The sequence below is a fragment of the Arachis stenosperma genome, chromosome 9 (genome assembly GCF_014773155.1).
Source record: "Arachis stenosperma cultivar V10309 chromosome 9, arast.V10309.gnm1.PFL2, whole genome shotgun sequence".
NCBI lineage: Eukaryota > Viridiplantae > Streptophyta > Magnoliopsida > Fabales > Fabaceae > Arachis > Arachis stenosperma.
In genome coordinates, this window is record NC_080385.1 from 149,692,412 (window position 1) to 149,704,623 (window position 12,212).

The 12,212-nt window shown below is 41.0% G+C and overlaps 1 non-coding gene across 1 annotated transcript; it reads right to left on the minus strand.

Moving 5' to 3' along the window:
- Positions 1–11,126: 11,126 nt before the first annotated feature.
- On the minus strand, positions 11,127–11,230 carry LOC130952913 (small nucleolar RNA R71). The gene has a single exon (XR_009075087.1). It is a non-coding gene; the product is annotated as a small nucleolar RNA R71 (small nucleolar RNA).
- Between the last annotated feature and the right edge of the window lie 982 nt (positions 11,231–12,212).

A 12,212-nucleotide genomic window follows, 5' to 3' on the forward strand; every position in this document is an offset into this window, starting at 1 on the left:
ATAAAAGCAGATCAAAAGATGGCGCGTCGCTGTTATAACGAAAGTCTAAACCTCCGAGGCGAAGGAGGAGAGTTCCACATAATCAAGCTCGGTGGAGTTCAGAGGCGAGAAGAACTCCGACCACGATCCGAAGGAGAAGTAGAAAGAGTCCAGATCGGAGACACCTCGGATAAAACAACTAATATTGGCACGATCCTGAAAGGAGACACAAAGGAATCACTAATACGGTTCCTACAAGATAATGTTGATCTCTTTGCATGGAAAGCTGCTGACATGCCAGGCATTGATCTCGAACTAATGAGCCACAAATTGGCAGTCTACCTGGGATCCCGGCCGGTACAACAAAGACGAAGAAAACTCAGACCAGAACGATCTCAAGCTGTAAAAGAACAAGTGCAAGCATTACTAGAGGCCGGGTTCATAAGGGAAGTTAAATACCCACTATGGCTAGCAAACGTCGTCTTGGTGAAAAAGTCAAATGGGAAGTGGCGAATGTGCACCGACTACACCGACCTCAACAAAGCCTGCCCAAAAGACCCTTACCCACTCCCAAGTATCGACACTCTAGTAGATGCTTCATCAGAATATAAGTATCTCTCGTTCATGGACGCATATTCAGGGTACAACCAAATCCCCATGTCTCCGCCAGATCAAGAAAAGACCTCATTCCTAACACCGAAAGCAAATTACTGTTACATCGTGATGCCTTTCGGTCTCAAGAACGCAGGAGCTACTTATCAAAGGCTAATGAATAAAGTTTTCTCAGATCACATCGGAAAAATCATGGAAGTTTATGTAGACGACATGTTGATAAAGACACAAAGCGAAGATACATTATTATCCGACTTGACTCAAGTGTTTTACACTATAAGGAAACACAACATGCGGCTCAATCCCGCAAAATGCACCTTCACAGTAGAAGCAGGCAAATTCTTAGGCTTCATGCTCACACAAAGGAGAATTGAAGCAAATCCAAATAAATGTCAAGCCATACTCAACATGAAGAGCCCAACCTGTGTCAAAGAAGTACAACAACTCAACGGGAGGTTGGTCACTCTATCCCGATTCTTAGCAGGAGCTGCGATAAGATCTCTTCCCTTCTATGCTACTTTAAGAAAGGGAAAACAGTTCGAATGGACGACAGAATGTGAGCAAGCCTTCTGAGACTTTAAGGAGTTCTTAGGACGGCCACCTATCCTATCTCGGCCACGAGAAGGAGAACCGCTCATATTATATCTCGCAGTAGGGAGCCGGGCAATAGCCTCAGCACTAGTAAGAGAAGACGAACATGGGCAACAACCCGTCTACTTCATTAGCAAAGCGCTACAGGGATCCGAGCTGAACTACCAGAAAATAGAAAAGTTTGCCTACGCTCTGATCCTCACATCCCGGCGGCTTCGCCCATACTTCCATGCGCATACCATTAAAGTTCGGACCAACCAACCCATAAAAGGGATATTGCAGAAAACAGATCTAGCAGGAAGAATCCTACAATGGGCAATCGAGTTGTCCGAATTTGACCTCCAATACGAGGCACAGACAGCCATCAAATCACAACACCTGGCCGACTTCATCGCAGAATTCACAGACATCCCGGAAATCCCCAGAGAGTGGAACATATACGTAGACGGATCCTCGAATAAAACAGGAAGCGGTGCGGGTGTGATAATCGAAAGCAACCAAGGAACTCAACTTGAGCTCTCCCTTAAATTCGGATTTCCGGCCTCAAACAACCAGGCAGAATACGAAGCACTATTAGCTGGTTTGAAGCTGGCTAGGGAGGTTGGAGCTCGGAAACTCAACATCTACAGTGACTCACAAGTCATTACCTCACAAATAACAGGAAGCTACCAAGCCAAAGATCCGACCATGAAAAAATATTTGGATAAAACCAAAGAACAGCTCGGACAACTCGGGGAATATAGGATCTACCACATACCCCGTGAGCAAAATGCCCGAGCTGACGCCCTTTCAAAATTAGCCAACACCAAACCAGGGGGCAACAACAGAAGCCTCATCCAGGAGATACTACAGAACCCGTCCATAACGGAAGAAGAGAAAGTCCTAGCCATAATAGGTCGGGATCAAGGATGGATGACCCTCATAACAAACTACCTCAAAACAGAAGCACTCCCTACAGATGAAAATGAGACAAAGAGGCTGAAAAGGGAAGCACAGTACTACACTATCATAAACAACACACTATACAAAAGAGGGATATCAACACCTTTACTAAAATGCGTACCGACTTCTAACACAAAGGAAGTCTTAGAGGAAGTGCACAGCGGCATTTGTGGTAATCATCTCGGAGCACAAGCTCTCACCAAAAAGGTACTCCGGGCCGGATTCTATTGGCCAACTCTACAAAAGGAGGCTACAGAATTTGTGAGGACATGCCCACCATGCCAGAAGCATGCCAACTTTCACATCGCCCCACCAGAAAAGCTCATCAGCGTGACCTCACCTGGCCATTTGCGAAATGGGGACTCGACCTTCTCGGACCCTTCCCATAGGGATCGGGACAAGTAAAATTCCTCATAGTAGGAGTAGACTATTTCACAAAATGGATCGAGGCAGAACTCCTAGCCAATGCCACCGCTCAAAGAAGTCGAAAATTCCTATATAGGAACATTATTACAAGGTTCGGGGTACCATACTCCATCACCACGGACAATGGTACCCAATTTACAGATGCAGGCTTCAGAAAACTGGTGGCTGACTTGAACATAAAACACCAGTTCACCTCCGTCGAACATCCCCAAGCCAATGGACAAGCCGAAGCAGCCAACAAAGTCATATTGGCCGGACTAAAGCGGAGACTACAAGAAGCAAAGGGAGCTTGGGCCGAGGAACTTCCACAAGTCCTATGGGCATATCGAACAACCCCCCATTCTACTACAAACGAATCACCATTCCAACTAGCATACGGAGCGGAGGCAATGATTCCAATAGAAATCGAGGAAGGATCTCCCCGAGTAGTCCACTACAACGAACAAGACAATTCTCAACTCCAAAGAGAGGAGCTCGATCTACTCCCAAAAATCTTGGAAAGAGCTCGGATCAGAGAAGAAGCACTAAAATGGCGAATGGCTTCCAGATATAATCAAAAGGTAGTGCCGAGAGATTTCGCGAAGAACGACCTCATCTTAATCCGAAATGATATTGGAACAACTCGACCTGGAGAAGGAAAATTGGCAGCTAACTAGAAAGGACCCTACCGAGTCACGAAAGTACTTGGGAGGGCTACTACAGACTGTCCGAACTACAGGGACGAGAATTCCCCAGATCATGGCATGCCTGTAACCTAAGAAGGTACTATAGCTAGGAAAGGTAAAAAATCTCAAGATGCACTCTTTTTCCTAAAAAGGTTTTTTAATGAGGCATCAAGATTGAGACTTAAGGATACAAAACTCCTGCCTATATTTATATATATTTGCACTTCCTTTAAATAAAATGCATCCCAGATATTCTACAAATTCCCAAGACACATTAATCTGAAGCTTTCATCGTCCGATTATAAAGCAACAGATCGACAGAAAGTGAAGAACAAATTCACTGTACGATCTCAATAGGAATGATCGACCGACAAAGGTGAAAACGCGATTCACCTAAAGATCGATCAAACCAGGATAGAAACCACCATCTACAAATCGGCAAAGATGAACACAGAATAATGTAAGAAGTTATCGAAAGTGATCCCAAAAAGAATCTGACGAGGTCTTATGGATTGCTATATAATAACTTAAAAAGACTGGCCGACACCAAAAAGTCGGACCAAGTCAACCCAAGTTATCAGCAAATCCCTGGAAAGTGGTCTGGCCAACCCTATTAAAGAGGAATTGCTATAACTTAGAAGAGATCGACCTAACAAAGTCGGTCTCCTACAAAACAATTTGTAAAAGTAATCCCTGAAAGAGACCTAACACAGGTCCAAGAAAGAGGATTACAAAAACAACTTAGAAGAGATCGACCTAACGAAGTCGGTCTCCTACAAAACAAGTTGTAAAAGTAATCCCTGAAAGAGACCTAACAAAGGTCCAAAAGAGAGGATTACAAAAACAACTTAGAAGAGATCGACCTAACGAAGTCGGTCTCCTACAAAACAAGTTGTAAAAGTAATCCCTGAAAGAGACCCAACAAAGGTCCAAGAAAGAGGATTACAAAAACAACTTAGAAGAGATCGACCTAACGAAGTCGGTCTCCTACAAAACAAGTTGTAAAAGTAATCCCTGAAAGAGACCTAAACAAAGGTCCAGGAGAGAGGATTACAAAAACAACTTAGAAGAGATCGACCTAACGAAGTCGGTCTCCCACAAAGATAAGTTATGAAAGTAATCCCTTAAAAGAGACTTGACAAAAGGTCCAAGAGAGAGGATTACAAAAATAACTTAGAAGGGGACCAACATAAAGAAATCGGTTATGAGGTGCTAAAAATACAAACAAGAGCGAGAAAACCGAGAAACAAGTCGGACCCCCCACAGGCACAGCCTCAAAAGGATCCAAGCTACAAACGATAAGCACGAAAACAACCTAAAGAGGCCAGACAGCAAAATTTCAACAGATATCATGCATAATACGATAAAGTTTCAAGAGGTCACCACAAACTAACCTCGGAAGCTACTTTTGTTTTTCAAAAAAGTTGCAAGACAGATAACTAGAAGCGTCAAGAAGAACAAATAAAACAAAGTTCAAAAGCCCACAAACCGGGCTATTTACACAAAATATTCAGAAAAAGATCAGCTAAAGATCGGGAGCCTTCCCGGCAGCATCAGTACGAGGAGAATGAGGACGAGTCTGAAGGGGCACAGCATCTACAGTTCCATCATCCCGATTCAGGATCTGGCAGTCCGGATCAGACGTAACAGGAGGAACCGAGGAGGTCGACACCTTAAGAGAAGGCACTGAAGAAGGATCAGCATCATCATCATCCTGGTCATCAGGGACAATCTTACCATCCCTCACGACATTGTCCAGACTAATGAGAGTCAAGTCGGCATCAGGAGCGACAACCCGGAACTGCTCCATCAGGTTCTCGGAGGCGGCAGTCACGCTGCCCACAAGATGACCCTGAAGCTCACCGTAATTAACCCGAGCAGTCTCCAAATCATCCCGGAGATGCATCAACTCCCTGTAAGCTGAGACATAGCTATCCTTGTGCTTCAGTGCCATGTCCTCAGCCAGCTTCAATGAAGCAGCAAGGGCAATAGAGCTGGCCTTCTCACCCTCCAGCTCCTTCTCCACCTTTGCCAACTTCACCTCCAACTCCTCCTTCAGACCCTTGATCCGATCAAATTCTGACTTGGCCTCCTCCATAAAAGATTTGGTGGCATGAATCCGAATCCCCTGAACTGTTCGGAAAATAGCCGCACCCATATGAGCCATCTTCACACTATTTTTAGTGATAAAATCCAAATGCCAAAGAAGAGACACGTCGTCCATGGAAAGCCCACCATAGGGGGCAATTTGCTGGTCAACAAACTCGATGGCATCAAAGTCCGGGGCATCCAAGTTAAAAGGCTCGGATGTTTTTTGCTTTTTCAAGGGTGGGGCACCAGAAGCAGCAGCAGAAGTCTGAGGAGGATCGACCTGATAAAACTGAGGAGTAGGAATTACTTTCCTCGACCCAAGGGAACTCGGCACAGGAGGCTTCAGGGGGACCTGTGAAGATCCCTCGCCGGCCACCTTGGCCGAGATGTTCAGAGCAGCAGTTGCCTTCTTTGCCCTTTTGAAGGCCTTCAAAGAGTCGTTGTTCTTTGACATCTCTACAAACATAAAAACAGCCACGACAAAGAGTTACAAAAGAGGAAGAGAAAGGAAATAAGTATAGAAACAAGTCAGACAAATAGACAAACAAATACCCAAAGCAGTCCGAACCAAGGACGAATTAGTCAAAAATCTTTTTGTATCAAGATGAGGTGGTTTCCCCCAAAGATCCTCAAGAACAACTACAAAAGCGCGTTCGACATCATCAAGCATCTCCCAAGTATAGCGAGACACTCTTACATCCTTCTGCCACTCTAGAGGAAAGGAGGGCTCGTCATTTTCATCAAGAAAAAAGGGGCGGGCCCCCTCAACAGCTCGAACTCTAAAAAAGTAGTTCTTGAAGTCCTTAAAGGGCTCATCATACATCGCAAACACTTTATGGCCCTGGGCGGACCGGAAAAAAACCCAAGAAGCTTTCTTTTTTGAAGAACTGCCAGGCTTGGCAGAAACAAACAAGTAAAGAAACAGAGTCTGGGAAGGTGTTACATCTAGTTCACGGCAGAGAAGTTGAAAAATTTTAATAAAACCCCAGGAATTGGGATGAAGCTGGGATGGAGCAATATTACACGACCACAACAGGTCGGTTTCAAAAGCAGTAAAAGGAAAAGTAACATTCAACTGGCTGAAAAAGTATTCATAAGCATAGAAGAAGGGACGCTCCCTCTCAATGGAAGTCAGAAAACAAACCCTCTCATCAGAATCAGGAGCAACAAGCTCGTAATCCCCCTCGCGAGCATTGTTACCACAAATCCTATGACACTTCCTCAGCTCTGTGCAAAATTCAGCATCCACAACGGAAACACACAACAAAATAAGGAAGTCCAGCCAATCGGACATCCCCTCGAGAACTCTGGAAGACATCTCTACAATGTTATTGCGAGAAGACATGAGGCCAACTAAATCCTACAAGTGAGAAAAAAAGATAGGGGTTACTACAAACATCTCGGATAGGGAGAAAACAACTCGGTCAATACTTCTCAAATGATGAAACCACGAAAAGGAAAACCCCAAGACTCAAACCAAAGTCCTGGGGCATCCTTTGGAGGCAGCAATAAAGCAAGGTTTCCAGAAATACTCTACAGATCACATCCCAAGCATTTCTCAAAAAGGATTCAAAACAACAAGCGCTTTTCATTAAAGAAAAACACAGCAAATCATTACAAAGCCTACCAAACAAAAACATTCCCAAAGCAACAAAGCACGGGACCATTAAAGATGCAACCTTCTTTCAAAAGATCAGACAGGAAGCAATCTCCAAAAATAAGAAACAGATGCAGATTTTCTACCAGTATCAAAAGCAACCAGAAAGCAACAGTAAAACCCCAGAAAACCTCAACAGAAATTCCAAGAAAAATCACAAGAAGGAAGATAAGAAAAGCATATCACAGCAACAAGTAAAAGATCGCAAAAAGATCCAAACTTTCAAAACATGCAAAACCAGAACATTCACCAAAATTAAAGACGAAGCTACGGAAAAAGCAAGAAAAGCTAGTACCAACCTGGAAAAGAGCAGCAAAGCTTCTGATGAGCGGATAATTTATACGCTTTTTGGCATTGTTTTTAGGTAGTTTTTAGCAAGTTCAAGCTACTTTTAGAGATGTTTTCATTAGTTTTTATGTTAAATTCACATTTTTGGACTTTACTATGAGTTTGTGTGTTTTTCTGTGATTTCAGGTAAATTCTGCCTGAAATTGAGGGACTTGAGCAAAACTCTGAAAAAGGCTGACAAAAAGGACTGCTGATGCTGTTGGAATCTGACCTCCCTGCACGCGAAATAGATTTTCTGGAGCTACAGAGCTCCAAATGGTGCGCTCTCAACGGCGTTGGAAAGTAGACATCTAGATCTTTCCAGCAATATATAATAGTTCATACTTTATTCGGAAATTGATGACGTAACATGGCGTTGAACGCCAAGTACATGCTGCAGTCTGGAGTTAAACGCCAGAAAAACGTCATGATCCGGAGTTGAACGCCCAAAACACGTCATAACTCGGAGTTCAACTCCAAGAGAAGCCTCAGCTCGTGGATTGATCAAGCTCAGCCCAAGCATACACCAAGTGGGCCCCGGAAGTGGATTTATGCATCAATTACTTACTCATGTAAACCCTAGGAGCTAGTTTATTATAAATAGAACATTTAACTAATGTATTTGACATCTTGGGACGATTAGTTCTCAGATCATGGGGGCTGGCCATTCGGCCATGCCTGAACCCTTTTACTTATGTATTTTCAACGGTGGAGTTTCTGCACACCATAGATTAAGGGTGTGGAGCTCTGCTGTACCTCAAGTATTAATGCAATTCTATTTTCTTTCATTCAATTCTCTCTTATTCTTATTCCAAGATATTCATTCGCACCCAAGAACATGATGAAGGTGATGATTATGTGACGCTCATCACCATTCTCACCTATGAACGCGCGTGATTGACAACCAGATCCGTTCTACATGCAACCGAGCTTGAATGTGTATCTCTTAGATTCCCCAACAGAATCTTCGTGGTATAAGCTAGATAGATGGCGGCATTCATGAGGATCCGGAAAGTCTCACCTTGTCTGTGGTATTCCGAGTAGGATCCTGGGAGTCCGAAAAGTCTAACCTTGTCTGTGGTATTCCGAGTAGGATTCCGGTAATGAATGACTGTGACGTGCTTCAGACTTGCAAGTGCTGGGCGTGATGACAAACGCAAAAGAATCAAGGGATTCTATTCCAGTAGGTGCGGGAACCAACCAGTGATTAGCCGTGCTGTGACAGAGCGCGTGAGCGTAGTTTTCACTGCGAGGATGGGATGTAGCCTTCGGCCAGGTGATGCCTCCAGACGATTAGCCATGCGAGTGACAGCCGCAGAGGACCATTTTCCCGAGAGGATTAAAAGTAGCCATCGTCGAACGGTGAACCCCTATATACAGCTTGCCATGGAAAGGAATGAGAAGGATTGAGTTGAAGCAGTAGGAGAGCAGGCGTCCTTGAGCCATACAGTATCTCCATTCGCTTATCTGAAATTCCCACCAATGAATCTGCATAAGTATTCTATCCCTTTTATTATTTCTTCTTATTATTAATTTTTGAAACCATAAACCAATTTAATCTGCCTAACTGAGATTTACAAGGTGACCATAGCTTGCTTCATACCAACAATCTCTGTGGGATCGACCCTTACTCACGTAAGGTTTATTACTTAGACGACCCAGTACACTTGCTGGTTAGTTGAACGGAGTTGTGTTCACTCGTGCCAATTTCAAATTCCATAATTTTACAATGAGTACAACTTAAAGAATATGGATCACAATTTCGTCCACCAAGTTTTTGGCGCCGTTGCCGGGGATTGTTCGAGTATGGACAACTGACGGTTCATCTTGTTGCTCAGATTAGGTAATTTTCTTTTCAAAAATCTTTTTCAAAATTTTTCTTTTTATTTTTCGTTTTTCCAAACTTTATTTTCGAAAAAAATAATAAAAATACAAAAAAAATCATAAAATCATAAAAACCAAAAATATTTTGTATTTCTTGTTTGAGTCTTGAGTCAATTTTTAAGTTTAGCTGTCAATTGCATGCTTTAAAAATTTTTTCTTGCATTTTTTCGAAAATCCATGCATTCATAGTGTTCTTCATGATCTTCAAGTTGTTCTTGACAAGTCTTCTTGTTTGATCTTGATGATTTCTTGTTTTGTTTTGTTTGTTGTTTTTCATGTGCATCTTTGCATTCATATTTTCCAAGCATTAAAAATTTCTAAGTTTGGTGTCCTGCATGTTTTCTTTGCATTAAAAATTTTTCAAAATTATGTTCTTGATGTTCATCATGATCTTCAAAGTGTTCTTGGTGTTCATCTTGACATTCATAGCATTCTTGCATGCATTCATTGTTTTGATCTAAAAATTTCATGCATTGAGTATTTTTGTTGTTTTTCTCTCACATAATTAAAAATTCAAAAATCAAAAAAATATCTTTTCCTTATTTCCCTCCAAATTTTCGAAATTTTGGGATTGACTTGGTCAAAAATTTTAAAAATTAGTTATTTCTTACAAGTCAAGTCAAAATTTCAATTTTAAAAATCTTATCTTTTTAAAATCTTTTTTCAAAAATCTTTTTCATTTTTTTATATTTTTCGAAAATTTCAAAAACATTTTTCAAATTATTTTTAAAATCTTTTCCTTATCTTTACATCATAATTTTCGAAAATTCACTAATAATTAATGTGATTGGTTCAAAAATTTGAAGTTTGTTACTTTCTTGTTAAGAAAGGTTCAATCTTTAAGTTCTAGAATCTTATCTTGTAGTTTCTTGTTAGTGAAGTAAATAATTTTAAAATTTTTGAATTAAATCTTTTTATCTTTTATTTTATCTTTTTCAAAAATTTTATCTTTTTCAAAATTTGATTTCAAAATATCTTATCTAACTTACTATCTTCTTATCTTTTTCAATTTTGATTTCAAATCTTTTTCAATCAACTAACTAATTTCTTGTTTGTTTCTTATCTTTTTCAAAACCACCTAACTACTTTTCCCTCTCTAATTTTCGAAAATATCTCACCCCTTTTTCAAAAGTTCTTTTTAATTAACTAATTGTTTCATGTTTTAATTTTAATTACATTTTATCTCTAATTTTCGAAAATTACTAACCTCTTTTTCAAAATTATTTTCGAAATTTCCCTTCTCTTTTCTTCTTCTATTTAATTATTTAATTACTAACACTTCTCTTCACCTCTCTTCATCCAAAAATCCGAATCTCCTTCTTCATTCTTCTACCCCTTTCTTCTTCTACTAACATAAAGGAATCTCTATACTGTGACATAGAGGATTCCTCTTCTTTTCTTGTTTTCTTCTCTTTCATATGAGCAGGAACAAAGATAAAGGCACTTTTGTTGAAATTGATCCAGAACCTGAAAGGAATCTTAAGAGAAAATTAAGAGAAGCTAAATTAAATTATTCTAAAGGTAACCTTTCAGAAACATTAGAACAAGAGAAGGAGATGGCAGCCGAAAATAATAATAATGCAAGGAGAATGCTTGGTGACTTCACAAAGCCAACATCCAAGTTTGATGGAAGAAGCATCTCCATTCCTGCCATTGGAGCCAATAACTTTGAGCTGAAACCTCAGCTAGTTGCCTTAATGCAACAAAACTGCAAGTTTTATGGACTTCCATCTGAAGATCCTTATCAGTTTTTAACTGAGTTCTTGCAGATCTGTGAGACTGTAAAGACGAATGGAGTTGATCCTGAAGTCTACAGACTCATGCTTTTCCCTTTTGCTGTAAGAGATAGAGCTAGAATATGGTTGGATTCACAACCTAAGGATAGCCTGGACTCCTGGGATAAGCTGGTCACTGCTTTCTTGGATAAATTTTTTCCTCCTCAAAAGCTGAGCAAGCTGAGAGTGGATGTTCAAACCTTCAAACAAAAAGATGGTGAATCCCTCTATGAAGCTTGGGAAAGATACAAGCAGCTGACCAAAAGATGTCCATATGACATGTTTTCAGAATGGACCATATTAGATATATTCTATTATGGTCTCTTTGAATTTTCGAAAATGTCATTGGACCACTCTGCAGGTGGATCTATTCACCTAAAGAAAACGCCTAAAGAGGCTCAAGAACTCATTGACATGGTTGCAAACAACCAGTTCATGTACACTTCTGAGAGGAATTCCGTGAATAATGGGATACCTCAGAAGAAAGGAGTTCTTGAAATTGATACTCTGAATGCCATATTGGCACAGAACAAAGTGTTGACTCAACAGGTCAACATGATCTCTCAAAATCTGAATGGATGGCAACATGCATCCAACAGTACTAGAGAGGCAGCTTCTGAAGAAGCTTATGATCCTGAGAACCCTGCCATGGCAGAGGTTAATTACATGGGTGAACCTTATGGAAATACCTATAACTCATCATGGAGAAATCATCCAAATTTCTCATGGAAGGATCAACAAAAACCTCAACAAGGTTTTAACAATGGTGGATGCAATAGGCTGAGTAATAGCAAGCCATATCCATCATCTTCTCAGCAACAGACAAAGAATTCTGAACAAAACACTTCTAATTTAGCCAATGTAGTCTCTGATCTGTCAAAGGCCACTTTCAATTTCATGAGTGAAACAAGATCCTCCATTAGAAATCTGGAGGCACAAGTGGGCCAGCTGAGTAAGAAAGTCATTGAAACTCCTCCCAGTATTCTCCCAAGCAATACAGAAGAGAATCCAAAAGGAGAATGCAAAGCCATTGACATAGTCAATATGGCCGAATGCACAAAGGAGGAGGAGGACGAAAATCCTAGTGAGAAAGACCTCCTGGGACGTCCCTCAAGTAAGAAGGAGTTTCCTAAAAAGGATCCAAAGGAATCTGAGGCTCACAAAGAGACCATAGAGATTCCCTTGAACCTCCTTCTGCCCTTCATGAGCTCTGAAGACTATTCATCCTTTGAAGAGGATGAAGATGTAACTGGAGAGCAAGTT